General features: G+C 35.1%; 1 long non-coding RNA gene across 1 annotated transcript; it reads right to left on the bottom strand.

Moving 5' to 3' along the window:
- Nucleotides 1-222: 222 nt before the first annotated feature.
- LOC149132330 (uncharacterized) lies at nucleotides 223-2,386 on the bottom strand. The gene is made up of 2 exons (XR_016244618.1): nucleotides 1,742-2,386; nucleotides 223-362 (listed from the first exon to the last, which is right to left on the bottom strand). It is a non-coding gene; the product is annotated as an uncharacterized LOC149132330 (long non-coding RNA).
- Nucleotides 2,387-13,494: the final 11,108 nt, after the last annotated feature.

Genomic DNA, 13,494 nt, shown 5'->3' with positions numbered 1-13,494 from the left:
CGCATGTGTATGTATAAATGAATGTATGCTTGGATGTGCGTACACATATGTACATGTGTGTGTGCATATATATGTGTGTGTATATATATATATATATATATATATATATATATATATACGCAGGCACGCGCATACAAAAGTATATAGTGTTAAAATGTTACAAATTAAAAACGAGAAACAGGAACGTTCATGAGATTCCAATGGAATTAAATTTCTTAAAGCTTATTCGTTTTTCTCATTCTTCTTTATTTCGCTTTCTTTCCTAACTTCCCCTCTTTCTTTCACGGATCGCAAATTCAGTAACATTGCAAATATTTCGTTCTGCTTCTGGTAGAACACATTTTCACATTTTACTTGTATTTCTATAAACAATTTGCCATGGAATAAGAAAAGGCAGAAATCGACTGCGATAGGATTAGAACTCAGAAAGCAAAGCAAAGCGATTAAATACTCTAATTATTATTTTAGAGCGTCGCTCTACCGATTTCGCTACCCTCTCACTAGCTCTTATACCAATAACATTTATTATTATTCAACGGAAAATCTAGCGTGACCCCAATCCCGCAAAAAATGACGTCAATGAAAAAGTAGATATAATCTGAGAACGACATCAAAATACTGAGGTTAACAAAATAACTACGACATCAATGTCACAATATATTTGTGTAAATAAAGGTTGATGCGATCTCAATGTCAAAGTATGAAGACGTCGACAGAAAAAGACAAAAAAAAAAAAAAGACTAGACTACCTGAGCTAATTTCTGGAAATAGGAAAAAATACATCGAAAGCGAATTTTCTTAAATGGACCCTTAAAATACTACTGTGGATCCCCAGCTTACTATTTTGTTTGTATGGACCCCCAGGAGGTCATACGGATCACTGGTTTTGAGAACCACTGGTTTTACACCATCTCGAGGGCCTTTAGCTGAGTACACTTTGTTGCAAGGATTCAGACCAAGCTTCCAGTTTGAAGATTACTTCCCCTTTTTCTTCCTCACCCCAATCGTTGAGATTCTGAAAAGAGTCACGGTTACCGGCTACCCTACCTTCTTTCACTATGTCATATAAAATACCAAACAAAGTACTAAATCCCCATTTATTTATTAGATTATTTATATATAAGAAAATCGGCAGCACCGATTTGTAAATTCAATTTCATTGCAGTTGTTTAAGTGTATTTTTGTTGAATAAAACACTTCATTTTTCCTGCTTGATGAGAAAAACGATCGAGAGTAAGATGGCGGTTACCTCCTTTTGACAATGTAACTTTCGAAAACGTATCGTGATAAGCAAGATAATATTACAGATGATTTTTTAATATTGATTTCAAATTTTCACATAAGGCCGATAGTTTTCGGGGGAAGCGATTAAGTCGGTTACATCGACCACAGTGCTTGAGAACGTCCAAATTTAGATAAATCAAGTCATAAGGCATTCCTATAAACAATATCAAATGCCTTTTTCGTCCTTCGGCCTCGCTTGACAACCGGTGTTGGTGTGTTTTCGTTCCCGTAACTTAGCAATTTGGTAAAAAAAAATAATAAAAGACTGATAGAATAAGTGTCCGGCCTAAAAAAAATTAAGTTCTAGGTTCGACTCGTTTAATTAAAATTCAAGGTGGTGCCCCAGCATGGCCGCAGTCTAATGACTGAAGCAAGTAAAAGATAAAAGATAAAAAATATGTTGACTTATTATACGGATGCCGTAGAGCACATCTGTTAGTATCTACATATTCCTCACCTTTCCGTAATTAATTTCTTGTATATTTAAAGCTTTACGCATAAAAATATTTCGTTTCCCGACATCTGAAAAATTTTTTCTTGTAGTCTTTTCAGATAATTATTTCGTTAAGACGTCATCTAGTTAACATTTTTTTAATAATATTTTTTTTAAGCAAAAAGCCAGTAATTTCTCACGTTGAACACGGTTTACTTTCAACATTTTTGACAAAATTTCGTATTTTAGAAGTTACTTCGTGTTAAAGTTGTTGTATTTGGGTAATTTTAACCAATCAACAACGTGTATTCAGCTGAAGAAAGCTACTACTGCTGTTTGCGATAGTAATCGAAGAGCAACAACTTCCAGGTCATTTCTACTAAATGTCACCAATCTGTTCTATTTTATTTTTGTTTAGCGCCTGTGTTGCATATTACGCTTCGTATACACCAATATACGAAGCTTCAAACTGTTTAGTTAAAGAAAAATAATTCAAAAATTTGTGAGCGAAACTGAAGAGATCCGCCAGCAATTTTGAGCGGAAAAGTCAGTTAATTGCATCGACCTCAGTATTTCGCTGGTATTTCATTTCATCGATGCCATAAAAGGTAAAGTTGGCTTCCGTGAGATTTGAAATGGCTTAAATGGAGAAATCTGTTGAGACGTTAAACTTTTAACATTTTTATTATGACGTAATAAAGGTTACATTTTCTTAATAAAAAACCTTGCTTATCTTTGTTTCATTTCTTTACTGTTTCTGCAGACACCAAGTTCGGAATTAAACTCAATGTCTTGCCTATTAAATCCAAGACAGTATTTTGATGTCTCACAGACCAGTATGGTAGATAGACAACAAAATTAGTTTACAATCACCACACATTTTCAAAGATTCTACAGTCACGAAATCCTTTCATATATTAAGGACTAAATCATGTTGTATCCGGGTAATGTTGTTTTGTTAGTGTATACGTATATATAATCGCACAAATCCACACAGATACATACCCATATACACAAAGATGACTATGTATATATTTCTGGGCGTATGTATTTGGATGTGTGTATGTGCGTTAAGCTTGTGTATATGTGTCTGCATTGATGTACGTTTTGGCCAATGCCTATTTGAAAGACTAAAGAAACAGTTCAATAACCAGCCAGAGACAAGTTCGAAGAGGAGCTGCACCAACCCTTCAAAAATAGAAGATATCAATACCCAGCTCCCACTTTGGCAGTCTCACTATTGGGGCCGTGCTAAAGATGAGGAGGAATGTAGTAAGCACAATCAGAAGAATCAAAGTAAGAAGTGCACGGAATATACCATACCTGGCGGCTCCAGAAAAGTATTTATATGTCCCGTCTGCGACCGAAGCTGTAAATCAAGGATTGGAATGTTCAAGCATCAACAAGTCCACAAATAAAATACAAGATGATCATAATCAGATTCAAGAAGCGACTGTAAGCAAGCAAACAAGAAAGAAGCAACAGATGCATGTTGTACACATATTATAGTCAACAAACTTTCACATACAATATTTAACGGTCTTCTTTCTTTGAGTTTGAGTTTTTTCCCCATAAATTTAGGATTACCTTTCATGTTACGGAGTATTCTTCTATAATTTGTATTTCAACCGTCGCTCAAAATTTTAGGCCTTGTGTCTATTGTAGAAAAGATTATTAACAATATTATTATTATTATTATTATTATTATTATTATTGAGTGACAGAGCAGTGCATGCCATCAAAGTGACACTGGGGTAAAATATACGAAGCCCATTATACTCATCATGACTACCCATCATGACGTCCCAAGAAGAGGCGTCCCAAGATACAAGAATTCTCCAAAGTTGACATGTCATTAAAGAAAAGAAGCGGCTTATAATCATACACAGTTGAAATATTTGCTTGTATCATTAATATATATTCTTGAACAATATCAAAACAAAACAAAACATTTATCTGAAACAAAAGTCAGATCGGGCGATGCGGGAGGTGAACAAACAATGGAGTGGCGGAATCGTTTGGTCATTAGTTAAAATGTTTTGCAGCATGTAGATATTTAGTTATAATTTTCTAAGTTCAAGTCCTACCAAGGTCAACGTTTTTTTTTTTTTTTATCCTTTCGTGGGCCCTATACGTTGAAGTACCTGTAAATTACTGAAAGGTGATATATATTCCTATAAAATAAATGGACGGATCTATAATAGGAGTTTAGACCCGAGAATCTATTGAAAGTAGATTTAACTTGCTAATAATGATTTCAAATTTTAGCACAAGGCCAGCAGTTTTAAGGTGGTGTTGATGGGGAGGGGGCTAGTTGATTACATCGGATGCTTTCTGTTTGGCAACCAGTTTTCAATCTCTTCAATTCTTCAGTTCTTTATTTCAGAGATCAGGAATTATGTACATTATTTACATTATTTACAATTGATGGATATTTGTTCTCATCCTGTTTGTTGTTAACACAACGTTTCGGCTGATATACCCTCCAGCCTGATGAAGGCTAGAGGGTATATTTTCTTCATTATTTCGTAACAACTTTGCGCATTTTATTTACTTGATAACCTTCAATTACTCTACCTTAATCCGTCACACACATTAACAAAAAATAATAATAAATTCCACTTTATGATTAGTCAAAAGATAACAACTAGTGCCATACAGGTTAAGAAATATTTAATTGCGCCGATCACAAACAAATCGAGTCAATATCTAGTGCTTTTCATTCAAAACAATCTATTTTAAAAATGTTATCGACAATGATTATCATTATTATTATTATTATTATTATTATTATTATTATTATTATTATTATTATTATTATTATTATTATTATTATTATTGTTATTAAAGAATTTTATTACACAATTAAAAATAATAAGTTAAAAATACACCGGATTTGAACTTCAGTGGTCTTTAAATCCTTGAAATGGTAAGAATAGTTGGAGCACTTGTGATTCTTTTCGTGTGAATTGTCTGTAAACACGAAGAACTGATTCCTGTCATTGAAACACATCATGAAAGCGGAAACGTCCAGAATCACTTTCATCATATCAAATTAATGTTTTATTTTCATGGAACATTTCGTCTAATTTTTACGCAAAATCGATTTAAAAACATTATACAATTAAACGGAATCATCTGCATGTATGTATGTATGTGTATGTTTGCATGTATGTATGTATGTATGTATGTATGTATGTATGTATGTATGTATGTATGTATGTATGTATGTATGTATGTGTGTGTGTGCGTGCGTGTGTGTGTGTGTGTGCGTGCGTGTGTGTACGTATATATATATATATATATATATATATATATATATATATATATATATATATATATATATATATATATATATATATCTTTTAAATTTGTTTACGAGAAACGTTTTGAATATGCCAATGAAGATCCTATTCCATTATGGCCGGCCACAGTCTAATGATGCTTACTGATGAACTAGTTTTATGGGGTTGCATCGAGCTGTACCGATATAATGTAGGATAAATATAGTAAGAATAACAATAATCCTTAGATGCAATTAATAAACATTTAATGCATCGCTACACGCATTTCCACAATGGGAATTGTGGAAACGCGCGTAGCGATTCAGTAAATGTTTATAAATTCCACCCATGGATTATTGTTATTATTATTATTATTAGAAACATATTTCTTCAAAAAATAGGCACAGGAATGGTTGTGTGGTAAGAAATTTGCTTCCTAACCACATGGATCTGGGTTCAGTGTGGTACCTTGGTCAATTGTCTTCTGCTATAACCTCGGGCCGACCAAAGGTGGAAACTGAAACATTGTGTGTGTGTGTGTGTGTGTGTGTGTGTGTGTGTTTGCTGCCCACCACCGCTTGACAACCGGTGCTGGTTTGTTTCCGTCCCCGTAGCTTAGCGGCTTGGCAAAAGAAAATAAGTACCAGACTTAAGAAAAATATAATTCTATATTTCTTAATATGAGAAAAATATGTTCTGGAGTCGATTCGTTCGATTAAAAATTCTTGGAGCTCTAGCATGGCCCGAGTCGCGCACATACACACACACACACACATACACATATACGCACAAACATTATGCGTGCAAACATGTGTATAGTTCAAATTCGGTATATTTTAACGTATTATTTTTAATTGCGTAATAAAAATTCATCAAATAATAATAATAATAATAATAATAATAATAATAATAATAATAATAATAATAATAATAATCGTTATCGATAACGTTTTAAAAATAGATTGTTTTGAAACAAGAGCGATACATATCGACGAAATAAACCTGTGATTCTCTCGGTATTTCTTAAAGCACGTGTTATCAGTTGTCTTTGGCTGCTTCAGAGTATGTGAATATTGTTGTCGGAACGAATGACCCTGGTTAAGCATGAGTAATTGAAGGTTATCAAGTCAATTAGGTGTACACAGTTGGTTATCTTATGGTACAATGCGGAAAATAACACGACAATCGTTATCGAGATATGAATCTGTTTTAACATGAGTAATCAAAGAATTTCAATATTTAAAAAGATGAAAATTACACTGCTATAACTGGATTAAATTAACGCGTGCACCAATCACACGGACAGCGTTCGACTTTTTTCTAGCCAAAGGATTTTTAAATCAATATTTATATGGTATTATTTGTAGCTTTATTTACTTCGAGTATTGTTAATTTATCTTATGGAAAGGTATATAAGAGGAAATTAGATCCAGTGAAAAATCCAAATAATCGACCACAGAAAGATTAGTGGCTACTGTAATTTTTAGTCCAAATTGACTAAAAGTAGAGATAAGATGCTTTCTGAACTTATCCAACGTTTGACCGTCACAACCGTGGGAAACAATCAGACCGTCATCACAGTATAGGCCCACATCGTGAAATAAGTAACTACGCTTCAGAGTATCTGATAGATACAAACCCACCAGATCACATATGTCAGCTCTGTCGTACGATCCCATAGAAACATCAAATAGCTCGTCACTATCATTTTTCACCCATGCTGTCTCTTTACTGAATAATAATGTTTTTCTTGCATGTCTGACGAGATCTAAGTCTATGGAATCAATATTGACATATGATTTAGCAAATTCTATTGTCTTGTCTCATACCGATCTAGATATGCAGGAAGTAAAAGTCTGATACCAAACTGAGTAAATTTAGCGTTACTCTTTATTCTGAATCTACTAAACCAATCAATTACAGTAAAACTATTACACCATTGTCGGAACCCAGTAAATTCCCTTATTCTATTATTAATGTTTGTAAGTAGTCGCTAGCCCTATTCCAGATTTAGCTGGATTTAATAATCTACACGTGGCGTTGTCATGGAAATTGGGTTCGTGATCTTTTAATGTTATAAAAGCCTCTCTCTTAGCTAAGCACTCTATTCTATCGCAGATTTTACTCCGCTTCGCAAGAATTTTAGCCTCCTCATTAGTATCGTAGAATCTCTTATCGAAGATTTTCTTTTCTTCGAGGTAATGGTATCGCTTAATAATCTATCGTAAAATATCATTATTTACTTCATAGAAATTATTAGTCTTGTCTGAAAAGACGAATTTCTTACGAGAGTTTCTAAAATCTTTTATATCTAACTTCATATTAGATTGGAAGGGGTTGTGGTACTTACGAAATCTGATATTGGTGACTAAGTTAAGGAGATCGGACTCAAACGAATCAACTCTTTAACAATAGGGATATACATATATATGTTATATATATATATATATATATATATATATATATATCGGCCTTGTTATGTTTTGTGTCACATTGAATCTCCCTGGGAATTACGTTAAGGGTATACGTGTCTGTGGAGTATTCAGCCGCATGCACGTTAATTTCATGAGCAGGCCGTTCCATTGATTGGATCAACTAGAATATTCATCGTCGTAACCGATGGGCTTCTTTCAGTTTCCGCCTACTAAATCCACTCGTAAGGCTTTGGTCGGACCGAGACTATAGTAGAAGACACTTGCCCTAGGTGTCACGCAGTGGGACTGAACCCACAACCATGTGGTTGGGAAGTAAGCTTCTTACCACACAGTCACGCCTACGCATGTGTATATATATATATATATATATATATATATGCATGTATATACATAAATACACCCACACAACACGCACGCGCGCGCACGTACACATTACACACACACACAACACACACACACACACACACACACACACACACACACACACACTTATATAATTTCCTATGCATGTGTGGTTTTACAAAAGACGCCATTTATTGAGAGACTGTGTATAAGATACACAACGTATTGAGTTACAGACAAAACAACAATCCTTCTCAATTTCCAAAAGGTCGCTCTTTCTATCACTTCAAATATAATGCTTCGCTTGATAATAATGCAATTTAGAGCGTCATTACATGTAATGTCATCTTTCGAAATAGTGTAGGCGTAAAGCAAAAAATGAGGACCTTTTTAGTAACAGAAGCAAATTGAAAATGCAAGAACTGTACTGAAAACTAAAAAGTAGGTTTAATACACGCATTCATAGGTGTTCAAAATATATTAAATTGATGTAAATAACGTATTTTATTTTTAATTTTGGTATAAGACTAGCAATTTTGAGGGGAGGGGTAAGTAGATTACATTAACTACAAAGCTCAACTGGCAATTTATTTTATCGATCCCTACAGGATGAAAGGCGTATCTTTGTATTTTTCGTCACTGTTTACAATTATCTTTAAGAAAATTTTTTAATATATCATAAAGACGTAATTTTTTATGCTGAATCCGAATTTGTTATTCATTTATTCCAGAAAAATTTTGCAAAAATGTTACAGGTGTTCAAAGCTTGATAATTTTCAGAATTTTCAACCAATCAGAAAACAGCACGTTCGCTGCCTCTGTCATCAGGGTGTTTGGCATCGACATGTCAAAACATTAAACTAGCTACAGTAAACAAACCAATGGTATTTGCTAGAAATAGCAGTCAAAACATTAAAATATACTCGAGCAAAGTTAGCATTAAAACATTCGCGAGCAAATTAAATATTTAAAAGCTACGAACAAACCAACAGGAGTTGCTAGAAATAACATTCAAAACATTATTTAAAAAACACGTTTATTAGTAAAAAAAAATCAAGAACGAAAGTTTGCAATACACTCTAGGATTTTATAAAGTAAATTATATTTCTCGTATCTCCTTCTCCACATAAATTCACAAAGATGAGAGTGAACCATGGAATGGTGTGTCCCACACCGACGTTTGTTTCCTACACTCCCTGCACAACTGGTACATATTTTATCGACCCGGGAAAGATGCAAGGGAAAATCGACCTCGGCGAAATTTGAATTCAGAATATAGAAATGGAGAAAAACATTTTGTCCGGACGAAATGCTGCTTAGCATTTAAACTGCTCTGCTAACTATTCCGCCAGTTCGCTACCTTAATAATGGTCTCAAATTTTGGTACAAAGACAGCCATTTCGAGAGAGAGAGAGAGAGAGAGAGAGAGAGAGAGAGAGAGAGAGAGTTGATTGCAATGATCTCAGTGCTCAAGTGGTACTTATTTTATCGAACCTGAAAGGGAGAGTCGATCTCGGCGGAATTTGAACTTAGAACGTAAAGACGGACGAAATGCCGCTGAACATTTTGCCCAACGCATTAATGATTTTTGCCAGCTGACCGCCATCCCCGAGGTTAAACAGTAACAATTCTAATATTTACATGCTCGCTGCAAGAGGCTCAAAACAATTCGTGTGTTATATAAAAAGCTGTTATCAAATATTAATCCCACCTAATTGGTGGGTTTTTTTTTGTTTCTTATTTCGTTTTTGTATCAGATTTATCTGATAATGAAGCAGCTATTACGGTGTCATTACTTAAGAACATCTCTGCTTGACGATAATAATCGCTTTAACAAAATATAATTTCCTATTCCCAGTCTTCAAATCAAATATCTGCTCTGTGTGTGTGTGTGTGCATGTTTATGTTTGTTTGTAAGTACATGTGTGCGTTTGTGTGTGACGATTATGGAAAACAGAGATAAATTTTCCTTAATTTTAAGCAACGAACAAATTTCATTACTTCTTTTATTTGTTTATCTACTTAAAAAAAAACGAAATTATTTCTTAATTTATTTTCATTTTTTAAAATTCCACCGGAAAAAAAGATCTGTTCTATTGTTATTATCATTGTACAAGTTGAGCACTGGATTCGATGCAATCGACTAGCTCCCCCACCCCTTCCCCACACGCCCCCAAAAGGAAATTTCAGGCCTTGTGCCCATAGCAGACGAAATGCTTAGAGGTATTTCTTGCGGTTATGCGTTCTGAGTTCGACTTCCGCCCAAGTCCACTTTGCCTTTTATGTTTTACATCAACATACATCTTGAATAATTCACCTTTGGAAACTTAGGTGTTTCATTCAACATCCCAAAACAACCCTTATTCAGGGACCTTTTGAGCGGGTTGGGCTACTCGATCTGGGTCCCACCCGCAAGGTCATGCTCATTTGGTAAATATTACCAATTGAACACTGGGGTCCCTCAAACTTGCTAGTCTTTTACCAAAATTTGAAACTGCTATTAGTATTATTATTATTATTGAGTGAGGGGGTAGAGCATGCCATCGAAGTGACACTTGGGTACAAATATACGAAACCCAATATACCCATCATGACTACCCATCTGATAAGAGTACACCTGGCATATGCAACCATATGTGCGCGAAACGGTGAACTCATAGGATAGACAACGCATGACCTTGCAGGTGAGACCCAGTTAGAATTTTCTTCAGTTCGAGTAGCCCGACTCGCTCAACAGGTCCCTGAATAAGGGTTGTTTACGGATGTTGAATGAAACACCCATGTTTCCAAAGGTGAATTATTCAAACCCCAAAGAACACCTCTCAGCACATGGTTATGATGCTCTTCCACTACTTCTGCTCGTGATCAGACATGCACATATTGTCTGCAACCAAGGGGACATGCTCCGCTTTCAATCAGTTAAGATCAAAAGCCAGGAGAGCCACTGCTTGGTACTGAATCATATTATTATTATTATTATTATTATTATTATTATTATTATTATTATTATTATTAAAAATAATAATAATAATAATAATAATAATAATAATAATGATAATGATATATCGACCCCAGTGCGTAAACAAGTACCATTTACGCTCTGGCGTCGATGTAATCGACTTAAACCCTTTGTCTGTCCTTGTTTGTCCCCTCTATCTTTAGCTCCCTGTGGCCAATAAATATTATTATTATTATTATTATTATTATTATTATTATTATTCAGTAGTTTTATTTTTATAACGTGCTTTCACTTCACTACCGAGCGCAGCTCTGTGCGCCTTGGGTATGTGCTGTGGTTTGCTGTGGTGCTCTTATGTTTACTGTATTGAAAGTGTTTTGCGTAGAATGTGTGCAGTACCCAGTAGTGCAATTTTCTGTATGTTATATATATTTGTAAGTCCTGCTATTTTTGTTGTGTATCTGTCTGAATATTTTTTTATTATACCTAAGGCACCTACTATGATAGGAATTGTTTCTGTTTTTAGATTCCACATTCGAGTTATCTCTATTTCCAGGTCTTTGTATTTTGAAAGTTTTTCCATTTCTTTTAGAGAAACGTTGTCATCTGCTGGTATTGATACATCAATTAGAAAGCATTTTTTTTCTTCATGATCTTTGACAACTATATCTGGTCTATTTGCCTTAATTTCTCTATCTGTGTGTATTGGCATATCCCAGAGTATGGTTGCTTTCTCGTTTTCTGTGACCTTTTCTGGCGTGTGTTTATACCATCTTTTTTCTGTTGTTATTCCATAATGTTGGCATAGCTTCCAGTGTATATAGGTCCCAGCTCTGTCGTGTCTGTGAATATATTCCTTCTTAGCCAGGACTGGGCAGCCAGAGATAATATGATTTATTGTTTCTTGTCGATCTCCACATATTCTACAGTTACTTGTTATATTTCTTTTCATTATGTGTTTTTGGTAATTTCTGGTGGGGAGGCTTTGGTCTTGTGCAGCAATTAAAAATCCTTCAGTCTCTGCTTTGAGTCCTGAGCTTCTCAGCCATTGCTGGGATTTTTCTCTGTCTATTTCTTTCGCATTTAGTTTAGCCCAGTATTTACCATGTAGGGGCTTTTCTTGCCATCGTTTTATCATGGTCCGTTGCTGTTCTAGTTTTAGTTTGGATTTCATTTGTTTTATAGCTTTTGTTGTTTCTTCTTCTTCTTCTTCGTATTTGTTAGGTAGATTGATTTCTTGCTTGTATTTGTCAGCTTCCTTAAATACTGAAAACAGTTTTTTGTTTTGCTCGTGTTTTGTGGCTATTTGTATTAGTTTCCCTTGCTTCTGGAGTAGGTATTTTTGCAGTCCTATGGTGGTTATTTTATAATAGTTTTCTAGCTGTATAAGACCCCTGCCACCTTCTGTGCGTTGTATATATAGCCTTTCTATGTCAGATTTTGGGTGGTGCATCCTATATCCTGTCATTATTTTTCTTGTTTTCCTGTCTATTTTACATAGTTCGTTTAGTGTCCAGTTAAGGATGTTGTAGCTGTAGCTTATAACTGGGACAGCTAAAGTGTTGATACCCATTATCTTGTTTTTAGCATTGAGCTCTGTTTTTAGTATTGATCTAACTCGTCTATAGTACTCTTTCTTTATTTTTTCTTTCATTTGTGTATGTTGTATCCTATCTAGTTCATTGACTCCTAAATACTTATATGGTTGACTTTCGTCTAGTTCTCTTATTTCATTGGCTTTATCTAGTGTTATATTGCTACTTTTAACTAATTTTCCTCTTTTCAGGGTTGCTTTGGCACATTTTTCTAATCCGAATTTCATTTCTATTTCCTTGGTAAAGCCGTGTACTGTCTGTAGTAGTGTTTCTAGCTCTTTGTCGTTTTTTGCATATAATTTTAGGTCATCCATATATAGAAGGTGGCTGACTGTTTTTCCATAGCATTTGTAACCGCATCCAGTTCTATTTAGCAATTCTGTTAAAGGTGTGAGTGCCAGGCAGAACAGGAGTGGAGAGAGCGTGTCTCCCTGGAATATTCCTCTTCTAATGGGGATGGCTTTCGTTTTCACAAGTCCCTCTTTTGTTTGGAGTTGTAGCACTGTCTGCCATTTGTTCATTGAGTGCTCTATGTATTTTATGATAATTGGTGCCACCTTGTTTATGGCTAGTGTTTCCAGAATCCACGTGTGGGGAACACTGTCGAAAGCCTTTTGGTAGTCCACCCAGGCCATACTGAGGCCTTTCTTCTTTCTGCGGCTGTCTTCAGTTATGGCTTTATTGATCAATAATTGATCTTTACAGCCGTATGAGCCCTTGCAGCATCCCTTCTGCTCTTCTGGAAACAGGTTGTTATTTTCCAGGTGTTTACTCAATCTCTGCGATATTATTGCAGTAAAGGCTTTGTAGATCGTAGGGAGACAGGTTATAGGTCTATAGTTTTGTGGTTTCTCCGTTTCCGTGGATTTGGGGATTAAGATGGTTTTCCCTTTTGTGAGCCATTCAGGCATTGTCTCTGGATCTGCTATTATGTTGTTAAAGTTTTCTGCCAGCTTTTTATGCATTGCTGGCAGGTGTTTTAACCAGAAATTGGGGATCTTGTCGTGTCCAGGTGCCTTCCAGTTGCTTAGTCTTTGCAGTGTCTGGGTGACCTCTTCAGTTGTTATAGGGGCCTAGAGTTGCTCAGGTGCTAAGTTCGTTGTTTTAATGGTCCTTTTTTGGGGTTGTTGCTTCACCGACCATATTTGTTTCCAGAATTTCT

This window comes from Octopus bimaculoides, chromosome 16 (genome assembly GCF_046866305.1).
Source record: "Octopus bimaculoides isolate indiv1 chromosome 16, ASM4686630v1, whole genome shotgun sequence".
In the NCBI taxonomy this organism is placed as follows: Eukaryota; Metazoa; Mollusca; class Cephalopoda; order Octopoda; family Octopodidae; genus Octopus; species Octopus bimaculoides.
The sequence above is the reverse complement of the archived record's forward strand: the minus strand, read 5'-3'. Positions and strand labels throughout refer to the sequence as shown.